We start from the raw sequence: 13035 nt of genomic DNA on the forward strand, positions 1-13035 counted from the left end.
AATGAAAAGAAAAATATTTCTTTAAGGCCATTAATTGAAATGCACATAGGCAAGTATGGCAAAAATGGGTGAGGAAACACATCCAGTATGAAAAAATGGTACCATAGAAAAATATTATATAAATCTCCTCATCTCATCTCATTTTCCAAACCGCTTCATCCTCATTAGGCCCGTGGGGGGTGCTGGAGCCTATCCCAGCTGACTCTGGGCCACAGGCAGGGGACACCCTGAATTGATGGCCAGCCCATCACAGGGCATGAGGAGACAGATAACCATGCACACTCACACCCATACCTAGGGGCAATTTAGAGTGTCCAATCAGCCTACCATGCATGCCTTTCCAATGTGGGAGGGAACCGGACTACCCGGTGGAAACTCATGCAGGCCCGGGGAGAACATGCAAACGCCACACAGATGGACATGACCTGGATTTGAACCGAGGACCCCAGAGCTGAGAGGCTGATGCACTAACCACTCGCCCCACTGGGCCAACCATGATATAAATACATTCTCAAATATGATTTTTATTTTATTTTTTATTGTACTCAGCAAATGCAGTAAAACAAAAAGTTTGCGAGAGTTGTATTTGGGCAATGTTCAAAGTCAGGATGAATCCAGGCCACTTTTTCCATGCCACATCAATGAAGCGACAAATTCAATTACGGACTCCTCTTCCCAGGGTCTCCAGGGCACATCTTCCGAGCGACGCACCTTAAAAGAAATTAGAATATGACACATTAAAAAAGGAAAACAACATCCTCCTGAAATCAATATTACGACTGATGATGCAAATATAATAATATGAAAACTCCCGTAAAGACGCCACTCACCGCCAAGGCACGTGGGTCGCTTGGAGTTTCAAGTGACGGCAGGGCGACAAAGTCCACACAGGTAAGAGTTTGGCTTTTCCTCCCAATGTGCTTTGCATGTTTCACTCCCCTGCGTAGAAGAAAGTCCGAAGTGGAGACGAAGCAGTAGTGCGTACAGCTTGGCATGAAAAGGGAGGGGACCTGGGAAAGTAGTACTACTATCACCACATCCATACGGTTGGCCGAGGGGAGTCGCGCTCGCTCCCCGTCGTTTGGCGGCTCTTCCACCGGCAGCGAAGACTCCTGGAGCCGCCGGTGAAGGCTGCTGTCCTGCCCCCTCCACCTTTTAACACTCGCCCTCTCATCACAAACTACAAACTTTCAAAGCCCTACCCCTGTCCAAAGTCATGAAATATACACACACTTCACACAAGTTCAGACGCTTAATGTAACTTTATCACTGTTCGATGTCGACAACGAACATAAATGCACTAGCCAAAGTCGTGTTTTATATATATAACAAAAGTGATGAAACTGCCTTCTTTTTTTTTGAAAACGTATTGCAACTTGCGTGAAACAGGCTGTAAATAGCATATAGTGTAGTTTACTTCAAATTAATTTAATATTAAGCGCTTAGAACACGGAAGTTCTGCATATTTCCCTTTTTTTTGCTTTACTTCATTTGTTTTCTATAAATGATTAGTATCCTTGCTCATTTATCTAGTTTCACGATTCACTTGTGAAAAATAGGATATCAAGTCACATCATTTATTCCCAATTAGATAGCGAGTAAACGCTTACAATTTTTCATGAATGTTTACGCACTAGAGCACACAAGTTGTGTGATATGATTTTGCATAAGTTTGCTCTTAGTGGCTGACAGGCAGGTTTAATGACTTCTACCTCCCGTAGAACAAACAATCTGTTTAAAAACTGCCTGTTAGCTTAGTGGCAATCACTCCAAAACACCATTATGATGTAAGATTTTAATTCACATGCCTTTTCTCCCTCTCAAATACTCCCCATTTGTTCTAACTGGTGTTTATTTGTTTGTAATTTCAAGGATGAAGATGAGGACAAGAATAGATGACTGGCACTTTAAAACTCAGGTCTCTCCCATTCTCGCCGGATCTTTCGCCTTTGCTAATTATTGTGTTGTTTTCAGAGCAAATATGTCATATCCATGGCGACCAGGCAGGTTTTATTGTCTCTCACATGCAATAGCTCACACAAGTAATTAATTATCCTTCCCCCTCTCTCTCCTTCCCCTCCTGTCTTTGGTTAAACAGATCATTCATGGAAAGCCATCATCTTTATTAAAATGCCACAGCTAGTACAACATAAGGTAAACAATGACTGTTTTTCAATTTTATCATTTCAATGTCCCTTTTTGTGCTTTGATTCTTTTTCTATTGTACCTAATGTGTGTACTTTGGTGATATTTGCCATCACACAGCAGTTTTGTTTTATCCATTCATGCATGCAAAGAAACCACACAAGAAATACATGTTATGTTAGGAAATCAGCTTGCGTTTTCTGTCAACTGATTGACAGTATTAGACAGATTAAAGGGTAAGTTGATTTTGATGGAGACCTATATACAATATTTCAAGAGATCACTGACTGTAATGACCTACAGCAAGTGACACTGCCAAGTACAATAGTCCAGCTGCATGTATTGCAGCTATGGGTGAGCTGCACTTTAACCCCCCACACGCACACACAAAAAGACATATATGATAAGTTAGTGCTCCATCAGTGTGGAATGTGACGGCACGTGTCTTCTGCTGCATGAAGGTCTGTTCTTGATCTGGACATCATCCAACCTTCACTGTCTGACTGGTGGCATAGATTCCCATCTCTGTTTAGCATTGATGTGACACAGCAATATCCATCTGTCAAACATACTGCCCCTTATTTCTTTTCCTGTCTTTTGACCGCTCACCGCCTCCCTTCCCTAATGTTTCTATGTCTTTATCAGTATGTCATTATCTTCCATAATGTGGGAGAAACTACTAAATGGTAATACAGTTGCAGTTTGATTTTCAGAGTTCATTCTCTTTTTGCATCCCAATAGGTCATTGTTCTGTTTCATTTTTTTTCAGTGCAGCAGTCCGTTGCTCGAGCAAAATCAAGGGTTACACATTTGTTGGGATATGGAATAGAAAAATATTGAACAAGTTTAATATTTTTGATTTTTTTTAACTGTGATCTGGGTAGATCAGGGAGGACAAAAAAAAGTCATGTTAGACCAGACACAAGAACTCTAACTTTTTAGAGGACCAAACTACCTTTATAGACTTTGATTGCAAAGGTTGGAAATGTTCAACTCCTGCTAGATGTGTACTACACTTGTAGGTATGCATAGACTGCTCAAAGAGCCAATATTTTCACAATTTGTCCTGTTTTCGCCGTCTGTGTTTTGTTATATATTGATATTCTTTCATAAAGATAAGCAAAATCTATTATTGTGGACATGCATTTGTTAATTGTCTTGCGGTGCCACAAATGTTTTTAATTCCTGCAGCCCTTTCAGTCGATGAGATGCGTCATATCTCGTAAGTACCCATCTGCATCTGTCAACGGGTGTGTGGAATTAAACCCATGTGCATTCTGCCTCTCTTTGACCTTGGCTGTGGACCCCTTGTCTTTTAATGTCAAATAAGCATCAGTAATCCCAGGCACCGCTTGACAGGCTTCAAGAGCCATTAGTTTTCTTTCCCAGCTCATAAGCTTTATCAATTGCCCCTTTGTGTAATGATTTTGTGTACAAATTCACACAAGCATAGTGTTTGGCCTTGTAAAAATATAGTGCCTTTAATATGTGCTAGTATACTAGCAACACAGCCTTTTTTTTAATCACCTTGATTTTTTTCTTCTTTCAGTAAAGAGGAAATGTCATTTTTGTATTTTTGCATACTTGATCAGCCAGTAGAAAAATCCAATATAATGGAGGTTCAAGGAGAATTGCATTCCGTGTGTTAACCCCCATCTGGGACTGAAGGAAAATTCCCAAGCTAAATAAACAAATCACAAAAACAAACAGAAAGAAGTATGGCCATGAAATAAATATTGATTGGTCTACATTTCATACTTGAATGAAAATGGCCTTTTTGGCCATTCAATGTTGGCATTTTCAATAGATTTGAGGATGAGACATGTTTGAAGTTGTAGGGGTTGGAGAATGGAACAAGTCACAGAGTTGAGAAAGGGACAAGCAGCCCCTTTCTGAGCTCATTATCATTCCTAATAAGTCTTAAGGAAAGAAGGAGCATTGAGTGTAAATTCACGGTAATCCTTCGACTGTCCAAGGTTAGGAGGGACGTCAGCACAGACGCACCATTCCCAGCTGGCCACTTTGGGACCAGAGGTGCACTATATAGGGTAGTTGTTCAAGGAGAAACTGAGGGCGTTTAGACGCTGGGTGAAGGTTATGTTTTACCTTCTCAATGGCAATGCACCATCTGGCACCTCTTCAAGACTTTAAAACACCCATTTTTGGACATATTAAGTAATAAGATTTCCCTGTGGGATTTAGAAGCCACATTAAAGATCCAATTGAGGGAGTTCCGCCTTCAGCGGAATGCTGAACTTAAAGGAACTCCCTCCACTTTGGGTGTGGTCCAGAAAACAAGTATTGGATTAAATTGGAAGAACTAGTGACCAATTAACTCATTTAATAAATTGCCACTCACTTGTAGCAGTTGTTCAACCATGTTGCTTTAATGGAAATCCAATGCAGTGCTTATTTATTCTCTCTTCTGAGCTCACAGTCCAATGTGCCGTCACCCTGTGTTTTCTAAAGAGGGTTGGCAATATTATTATATCCATATGCATTAATCAACTCAGATGTGGCACATTAATCTTAATCCGTAGTGAAAAGTGGGCAATTTTTATGCTCACACTAATTAGAACAGTCTTTTTTCACTAACATCACTAACAACAATTGGAGCTGGTGGTGTACAGTTGGAATTTCCCTATGTCTTGCACAGTTTAATCTGTGCTTTTTTGTAATACAAGGAAGGATAATATATCCTGAAAGAGATGTTTAAAACTTTGCTCACCCTATAGTAAGACCTTGACATACGAGTGGCCCGACATACGAAGAATTTGAGATACGAGAAAAAATTTCGAGCAAATATTTACCTTGAGCTACGAGACAAATTTTCAGATATGAGCATACAAGACAGTCAGGTGGCCACGAGAGGCTGCTTATGATTTCTCGCTACATCTCCCTCTTGCGAAGATCTCTACAAGCACTGGGCGGAGCATTGCATTTAGTTTGTTATTGCACAAGAAGGTTTAAATTTAATGTAACGTAAGATTGCATTTTTTTAATTTAAAGTTTATGTTACGTTACGAGTGCATCCGTCAAGTCTCTCTCTCCCATCCGCGAACTCCACGTTGGGTTGAATAGTGTTTCATTTTATTATTAGACATCATAACCACTAGTTATTTGTTACTCTGTTAGCAGATGGTGAATTACAACCAATAAAAATGTTTTTCCATTGTAATATCCTGTTTTTTGGTGTTTTTTTTCAGAGGGTAGGAACGAATTAATTTGTATTTAGTTCATTTCTATGGGAAACGTTGATTTGAGATACGAGTAAATCGACATACGAGCTCAGTCCCGGAACGCATTAAGCTCGTATCTCAAGGCATGACTGTATTGTTATTCTTTTCAAATATTTTTTTCTGCAACAGTGTTTGTTCACTCTCAGTTCTGCCCACGTCTGATTTACTCTCTTAGCTATGCTCATTAAATCAACCCTGCCGGAACGATTATGTATGTTTAAATATCTTTGAATTATGTGTTCAAAGTCATTTTCTTTATCACTGCATTTTTGGTTGCTGCTTACTTTACTCTATTGCTGTCCTCCCCCCATGAACTCTACAACCACCACCTAGGAGCCTCAGGAGGCAGAGAGGCATCACCATGGTGATCTCAACACAGATTCCCTACACAACGGTCCATTGTGATGGGCATGTTTTGCGGTGAGTTGTAACAAAATGTCAGCGCAACAGGTTTTCCCCCCATTTTTCCTTATGTATGAATACTCGGTTTTGATTGTTCAGGGATGCAGCGGATGACAATCCCAGTTATGGTTGATATTAATAATATTTTCCCCTAATGTGTGTTAAGCATCTTCACAATACACAAATTGTCCATCAGAAAAGCTTTAATTATGTGTTTAAAACACAACATATACGTTGACTGAGTCTTCGATTCACAAATGGGAAACTACTTCAGATTACCCACCTACACATAATTCAAGACTCAATATTTTGGGTATGCTTATTTACACGTAACCAAACAAAGCTATGATAGAAATTGACATGAAATTTTCCCATGCTTCAAAATCCTACTTCTATTAAAATTTTTGTGGTCTTATTATGTTCACCTTGGCGATTCCTTCAAGTAGCAGTTAATGCCAACGCTGCAAAGCCCAGTTTTCTTGCCTACAGACTTGCCTACAGATCTGACATTATTGCCCTTAGAGCTGTTTCAATATGTTGACTTTGACATGCCCATATCCAAATAGTTGGGCCCTCAAGAAAGATCTTAGAGAGGAAAAGGAGTGTATAGATAATGTGGCATTCAAGAGATATACAGGTTATACCCGCAACCCCCAAGAGATTGTGGGCTATTATCATAACAGGTACTGGGTTGCCCTCTGTCCCCGGGGTTGGAAAGGAAATGTCTGGGCACCTTGCTCTCTAGGGGAGGGATATGCCCATTGTTTAGGATTTGAAGGTCAAAGATGATCTTAGTTGAACCTTTGTGTCTTGCGGTATGTTGTGTTTATGTTCTTCAGTTTTTGTATGCATCAAGTCCCTTTAATGTTTGTTTGCACAATAGCTGCCAGGTCTGTTCATGCCAGTTCTGTAAGAATAATAAGCCCTCCTAGTAACATTTAGTCCCCGAGTAGGTGCAAAATTGTTGTTCCTGAGAGACTAATTTATGTTTGGAGACCTCACAGTTACCACAGCAGCGACATGTAGTTTGGGCTTCGCTAGTGGAAGACAACCCACTCCAGCAATACTCTTGGCAAAAGAAGAAAATAAATTTTTCATTGTTTATATACTACAACTTGCCAGAAGGGACTTCATCCTGCTCTCCTATTGCAGCTTTTGCCATTAGCAAATTGATTTGGAAGACTTGACCACACCTCCATGGCTCTTATCTCCTCATTCTTGGACAATATTGCTACACCATGGGACAATGTAAATATTTAAAGGGGGACCCTTAGTGTCTCTAAATAAATGGCCATGGGGTAGTGCAGCTGTCTTCATCTGAAGGTCCAAGCCAATTTTCTAAACTACGATTAAAGAAAAGTTTTGGATTATTTAAACATGTCTTGTCCTGTGGGGTTTTTCGTCCTTGTGCCGCAGAAGAGCAAAGTGATTATTGCACCCCTTCATACCAGGACTCCTGGCCTCCCCTCGGATCTATTAGTTTGAAATCATGTGGGTGACAACTCTTTGAAAGTGGGGGTCATTTTGGGATACCATGTTCGAAATGCCACAAAGACCTCGCTTTTATCCACAAATGCTAATTAAAAATTTTAACCTCCCTATCCCCAAGATGCACAGGGAAATACTTTGTTGCAATTTAGTGGATAATCACACTGCATTTTTAAACAGCGTTTAAAAATGACTGGGGTCTGTTCACAGGAGGAAGCAGTGGCACAAATTAGGCCTGAGTAAGATGCTACTATACACTCAGAGGAACAATACAGCAAAATTCACATCATTACATGCACTGCTCGACTTATCTTCTTAATGACTTCAAATGATCTTACTTAAAAAGACGATCAGATTTGTTTTCATGCACACAGGAATACTGTTTTTCTTTTAATTATAAATTCCTTCTTGTTAAGTAGCATTTTCTCTACAACGTGTCCTTACAATCTCGGCAGTTGGGGAGAAAAAGCTAATGAGGTATGATTTGTTAACGGCTGTTGTAACTTGGAAACATCTTAGTTGCAATTTTAGATTTTCAGTCTGACAGAAATGGCAAACTGGGTGGAAAATGTTGTCAACAGTTATCTTTGTCTGGAGAAAAAAACTGCAAAGCACTCCCCTCCACATTTAATTTACATCCTTAAATTATTTTCAGCCAGTCAAACATAAGATCACTAATTTAAATTTAATTAACATATGGGTTTATTGTACTTAAACTTCCTTTTAATATATATTCTATTCTACTTTTCAGTTAACTTATTAGTTTTTGTTTGTTAGACTGATTCTTTCACCAATTAAATCTAACTTAGTACTGGTAGTTACGTTTGGCTCTGTTTGACTGACCATACAAAACCAGACAGAACAGTGGTTTCCTGGCTCATCTAGTAAAAAAACACGAAGAAAATAAATGTGGTTCTTCATGAAATTGCCAAGAAAAACAACAACAACAAAAAAAAACTTCCAGCTACCGAATTCTGAGAGCTCCCCATCAGTAGGTTATCGACACCTTTTATTGAGGAACAAGCAGGAGACAAGCAAAGGGCAGCGGAGAGCCAAGGTCGGGGCAGGCGAGCAAATTGACAAATACAGGAAGGGTGACCGAACAGAAGCTTTCTAACCTAACGACTAATTAAGTATAGTATAAGGAAAACACGAGTTGGCCAATACATCAAACACATACTCTAACACTTACCTAAACCGAAGTATGGTTTCAAAATTATTCACGTGAAGAATGGCAGAAACAACGGCGTACGACTCACTGTTAGAAAAAGCAGAAAACCCCATGTTCACCTCACAGACTAAAAAAAGAGTACAGAAGTGTATGTCATGCTGTCATCTTTGAATTGAAAAATGTCTCTTAAGTTCAAAATAACTGTAGTTAGCTGTTTTCCATGTGATATGAGCTAAAGTAGCTGTGTGAACGTGGTTGTTGTTTTCTTAATTTGTTTTGTCACAGATTTTCACATTTGATGTTCTTTTGTATCATCAGATTTGTATTATTTGCGTATATTTGGGCTATATCAAATTTTAAGTAATAATTCATTCATCTTCCGTAGTGCGCATCCTCGCCAGGGATGCGGGGGTTGCCTGAACCTATCCTAGATGACTTTGGGCTAAAGGCAGACTAGCCAGTCAGCCATAGGGCACACAAAAACACACACACACACACACAGACAGACAACCAATTACACACACTCATACCTCCACAGAGCAGGAATTGATCCCATGCTTGCCCGCACCAAAGTCAGGCGGGAGAACCCCTACACAATCAGGTGGCCTAACTAACAATAGTAATTCAAATTATTCTTTTCAATATCTCCCGAAATTAATTTTTAAAGCAATTCACTGATTCATGTGTTGAAGCTAATTTCAAACTGGCTCTTATTCATGTTCTTTCCACATAGTGTGCTCCACTTGATTGGGGTGGTATGTTTACAAACATTCATCTTTATCCAACTATAATTTGCACGTTTATGAAGTTTGTCGCGAAGTTAATGTCATTCATGGGCTTTAATTGATCAAGTGGATGACTGATCCTAAAATTACTGTCAATATTTGGCTGTGCCAGTGTGTTTGGGGTGTATGGCTTGACACACAATGATGGAAAAACATACCTATATTTACCCTCAAGGCTCCACTCAGCATGATGTTGCTGCCTGTTTGCTGTACAGTAAATACTCATGATTTTGCAATTAGTAGGCTTGACTTATCTATGCAGCCCAAGCAAAGGAAAAAGGAAAAAGTTTCCTGTAGGCCTTTTTCTGTTACCGCAAGAAATTATGTTAAAAAAAAGAAGTCTTTTTTTTTAATAGAAAGCTGCCTAGACAATAGAGTAGCTTTGATTTTATGCTACAGCAACCATTATCTTTTTAATAAAAATCCCGACTTGGTGAAAGTTTAATTAATAAGGGACTTGAAGCAAATGAAATGAGCAAGGGAGTGCTGTCTTTAAGGGGCTGCTTATTTTTCCATCTGGGCTGTCCTCCAAAAAAATGGTCAATTAGTGCATTAAGCTGCAGAGACAAAAACTTCATTAGTTCTAGCAAAAAGAATAATAGGTTATAAAAGTTTAGCTTTGGTGGCAGGCGAAAAGTACAAGAGACAGCCTTGTGGATTTTGTGTTATGCAAGTATGAGTTTTGAAACAATATTGCACTGTGGCGTGTGATTGAAGAAATCGTTTTCTTTTTGTAATTTCCATGTTAGTAAAGATACCTTTTGCCATCTGGCTTTTTGAATTGTTTCTTGAAATAGGATTCAAGCGTGATCAAAAATCCTGATTTGGTTTAATTTGTGTTGAAGGTTCGTTTCTAAATGAGGCATCTCAACCCCTCTTCTGCCCTTGTTGCCATTCTTTGGTCAGTTTTTTTTCCATTGCCCTGATTGCAGTGTTTAACCTATTAACATCCATGATGAAGCAGTTGGGCAGAAAATATGCTTCTGGGAAGCTTTATCAAAAACTTGTCTTACACTTCAAAAAACAGACACACAGATATTATTGACGTTATGGGACAGTTTCTTCTGGAAACCTTTTCCCTTCTGTTTTTAACATACAAGTGCTGATCTGATCATGCTGTGAATTCTAGTATATGATTGGTTACAGTAGATCCACCAATAAATTAATTATTTCCACTCCATGGTTAAGTATGTGCTACTCTTCCAAATTGAGTGCTGGTACTTGGTTATTACACTTTAATAGCTCGGTTGCCAAACTAACGATATATTACTCCGTGTGCTGGCTCAGATCAGAGAAGATGAATTGGCTATTAATTAGAGTTACACTGAGAGGGCACCAGGGAGAGACTCCTCATAGCCTCGCAATCAACGCCAACATGGGCTCTTGTGACTTGGACAGTTGAGACAGGCTTGGGTCACTGGGTTTTTGTGCAAAATCCTCTGAATGTATTTGTAAGGGCAAATCTAATTCCCCAACCTTGGTCTAATCACCATTTTTGAGGGAAAGTATCCAAATTCTAGGTTCTAAAGAGGCACTTAACAAATCTCTCACACAACCAAAGACATTGACTATCAAGACGAATTGAAAGATTTGACGAGCATAGGTGAGTTCTGCAAATATCATTGTTTGGCTCACTTTTGTAGTGAAGCCTCTAAATTAGCCCTTTTATCACAATTAATTAAAAAAAAATATGCGGCTATATGAGATGTTCCATCTTGCGTTCATCCACACAGAATAAATAAGTCAAAGCTTTAGGATATACGTCTTTTTATTGGCTCACTTGATCTCAGGCACATTTGTTTTGGGGGCTAAAACTGTCTCTGCGGTGCGACTTTGTGGAGGACTTTCTGCTATCACTCATGTTGAATGCCTCTTTTATGACTCGTTTTGTTAAAAAAAAAATCAATGCAAGGTATCATGAGTTATAGGTTGTCTATGCAAATGAGGGAATTTTGACAGTTTGTTGTACATGTCATCTTTTTAAACACTCAAAACCAATAAATTTCACAGTGAAATTGCCACTGAATATTATTAGTTATTTTAACAAGTTCCTTGTAAATACGCGTTAAATGTTTGAATGATGGGTGGGAAGAATAATGGCTTTGCATCAACTTATTAGATGCCATAAAATTGGAAGTGATTTATCATTGATATTGTGTTTGCCATCTTTCGCTTACTTATTAGTAAGCTTGCTTTGTCTTGATATATCCATTAAATAAAGAAGCGCTTGTTAAAGCCTGTGGCTATGACTGTCATGAAAGTGGTAGCCTCACACATATATTTTTGTCCCTCTGATCCTACTTGTGGTAAGATTAAGTGCAATACAGTACATTATAGGAAGAACATATTTTTGTGCTTCTAAGACTGAGAATGATCTCCAGGGTTTAAAACTTGGACAAAATATTTAAGTAGAACTTTTGATACAGATATAGAAATTTTATGTATGCCGAAGGTGGCAGTTTTTAGTTTTTTTTTTAATGATATAATCCAGGCTATTGTGGTACATTTGAAATGAAATCTCCTCTGATCTCATCTCATGGACAGATGCTAAAAATGCAAGTGAACAAGATTTACCCAAAGCTAACAATATCCAATTTACAGTGACCCCATGACGAGTATTCAAATTATGGCACTTGGGGAAAAAAATTAGAATTGTGTCACATTAGGGGCGCCATGTATAAATGCATCTTTTCTTAATTCATTGCACTTTAATTAAGATTAGGTTCAACACCATGTCTGCTCCTATTAACCCTAAGAAGGGAAATAGTGTGAGTGGACCTCAACAAGAGTGACAATAAAAACTACTAGTCATGGTGACAAATTGGTAAGTTAAATGTTTTTGTTCCATGTTTTTTGGCATAAGGTACAAACCTCTAGACATTCATTTGCTAAACTAGGAGCTTGCAGTATAAATTTGAAAACGTTTTGGTAATGAATTAAAACTGGGGAAATATATTTTTCTTGAAGGCTTGATCATTCTCAACATATTGTGATAAACAATCAGGTGTTTGCCTCTCCGATTCACAAGAAAATTATATGCTTTTGTTGTAAATTAGGTTTAATCCTGCCTTTAGGAATTAACATTTTAGATGAAACCTGATCTTTGAAATTTCTAGGCCTGCTCATAGGTATTCAGAAGGCTATTGTGGGTCCTGTAATCCACCAACCCTTTACTGTTTGCTAAGAAGCATTACACAAATCTCAGTGCTGTCTGTGCACATCACTTTTAATGCTTAGTATGACGTGACGGCTGCCATGTCAGCAACACGGCACATCTCTGTTTTCCTTCTCCGGAGCCCTCTGTGCGTTTTCCCTGGGGTTGGCAGAATACGAGTGCCCCCTTGTTTGACTGGCTATAACCTTGCCACCAGCTTGCATGTGTGTGTGAGTGTGTGTGGTTCCCTACTCTAAAGACTTGGACAATGGTGACTCAAGCCGTGCCGAGTGCACCTCAGGGAAGATATAGTGGAAATATAACAAGTCAAAATAACAAGTGGGTTTTTGACTGCAGTCAGATTGAGGAGGAGGCATCCTGGCATGGGGCTAAAAGCTCAACTAGATTCTATCCCCCTGTCATTAGATTAGGGTGTCTAGTGTTCAGGAAGTGCTGAAAGGCACTACAGATTGTATCTGCATGAAATGCTGTCCTTAAGTCCCGTGACAGTTACCAGTCTGAGCTTTTGGATTCCACGGTAGTTCTCAATTCACTTAAATCTGATATGATAGTGTGGTTGTTTTTCTTGCCCCCTCTGAATATGAGATTGATGGCATTTGACTTTCTGTTTTAACTCATCTACTATATCCA

The 13035-nt window shown here is 39.0% G+C and overlaps 1 protein-coding gene across 11 annotated transcripts in view; it reads left to right on the forward strand.

Moving 5' to 3' along the window:
- Positions 1-678: 678 nt before the first annotated feature.
- casz1 (castor zinc finger 1) overlaps positions 679-13035 on the forward strand; it is a 152559-nt gene continuing 140202 nt past the window's right edge. For 3 of the 11 annotated variants that reach the window (XM_077603126.1, XM_077603158.1, XM_077603142.1), the window contains exons 1-3: positions 679-891; positions 1873-2003; positions 2099-5804. The gene's annotated coding sequence lies outside the window, so the exon portion shown is untranslated. The remainder of the gene's footprint in view (positions 892-1872; positions 2004-2098; positions 5805-13035) is intronic. The other 8 variants (XM_077603212.1, XM_077603167.1, XM_077603196.1 and 5 more) reach the window with 8 other exon arrangements.

The sequence above is a fragment of the Stigmatopora argus genome, chromosome 1 (genome assembly GCF_051989625.1).
Source record: "Stigmatopora argus isolate UIUO_Sarg chromosome 1, RoL_Sarg_1.0, whole genome shotgun sequence".
In the NCBI taxonomy this organism is placed as follows: Eukaryota; Metazoa; Chordata; class Actinopteri; order Syngnathiformes; family Syngnathidae; genus Stigmatopora; species Stigmatopora argus.